Raw genomic sequence first — 1,745 nt, 5'->3', positions numbered from 1 at the left:
TCTTTTCTTTCTTTTTTCTTTTCTTTTTAATGGCTTTACTTTAATAAACTGCACATAATGCAAGAAACATGAGCCTGGAAATCATTGTTTGCTTGCTTCTGAATTCCATTCCCTGAGTACTATCTCCCTCATTCATGTTGCAGTGGAAATATTTCACTCCTTGTTGCTTTTTAGTACTAACAGTAAATAAGTGAAAATGCCTTCTCCCTGGTCATTCCTCTAAATTTAGTCACTGCCCTTGCTTATAGAGTATATATAGGCAAGCTGGCACAAATACCATACAGACTCTGGCAGTTACAGAGTTGTGGCACGAAGAGCCAAGCTCTTTTCACAAATGGTCACAAAAGTGCTTAAAGCTCTGTTAGAGATTCCATATCCCAGAAAGTATGCCAAACAGCTGGTACGCTATTGTCCCCAACTTCAACTTCACTGGGCAATAAAGCAAGTATTTTTTGCCTTTTGCGTTCATCATGTTTGTTTCTGCTTTAAATTGATATAAACATTGAAAATAGCTGGCTAGAATACACTTCATGATCCAGCTGCCAAATGACCACGAGGATGCCTCTGATGTACCTTGCAGACTAAGTCACCAGGCACAATAAATGCACACATGACTTACAAGCACAGAAACTGGACTGTACATGACTGTACATGACTGTACATTATTGAATGAATACTGGAAAGCTGGCTTTGGTACAGCATTCTATATAAATATGTGGCTGGTGTTGGCTGAATTACTGAATCAGAACCATCTAAACAGTGTTACTGAAAAATGTTAAATGTTAGCAAAACCTATTAAAAGTCATTGTCCTTTCAACCCCTTCCTATGGCACTGGGAAACACGTTGCAAAGTTATGCTGATTTAACATGTTTGCTTTTTTCAGGTTTCTCTCCCTTTTAATAGGACTGATATTTGCTGAGCCTGAGTGAAGGGTAAGAAATTTTGATCTAGGTAATTTAATGTAACTTTAAAATAGATACTTTTTGGCAGCCTGAACTTCCCCACGTATGGTGATCTTTCCTGTTAACCATTTCCACACTCAACTCTTAAAGACTGTTATGGTGCTCATTTAGATTCTGCACTTTTGGATAATTCAAGTACTCTCTCTTATCAGAGATGCGTCTTGATAGGATTTTATATATTATTTGTTACAGCATTAATTCTCTCATCTCTGGCTGTTATTTTCTAGATCTATGTGATCTGTGATCTCTTTCACAAAATTCAGACATTATTTGTTGTTCTCCAGATGATTGACAAAATATTTCTATTAATACAGTAATCAAAAAACTATGTAACAAAAGGCAGGTAAGGAACCAAAGGTGCAAATTGGGTTGAGATGTTAATCTGATTTTTAGAAAAATAGATTCTGTTCACTTTTGGTAATACATTTGTTGTATGAATGTATATGGACACCTCCATTACTAAGATGTTCCTGACATCTTCAAACACAACAAAGTTATGCCGGAGACTGTTCTCTCATTTGGAGCTCTTCTATTATTTCACCTTGCTCCTCTCCTCCCTCCTTTTTTTTCCTTTGATGAACTTATTTCATATTATACTTCAAATATTCTACCCTACTGCAAATTTGATTACCTAGTTGTTCAAGAACTGCAAAAATCCTGCCTTCCTAAAATGAGAACCTGTAGAGGATTTTTCATAATTAGGGCCGTTTGATATATGATGTTTTTCACTTTTCTTAAATAAAGAAGTACAATATGGATATTGTGGGACAGAGTTGCTTTTT

The sequence above is a fragment of the Meleagris gallopavo genome, chromosome 5 (genome assembly GCF_000146605.3).
Source record: "Meleagris gallopavo isolate NT-WF06-2002-E0010 breed Aviagen turkey brand Nicholas breeding stock chromosome 5, Turkey_5.1, whole genome shotgun sequence".
Lineage (NCBI taxonomy): Eukaryota > Metazoa > Chordata > Aves > Galliformes > Phasianidae > Meleagris > Meleagris gallopavo.
This window is presented reverse-complemented; position numbering follows the sequence as displayed.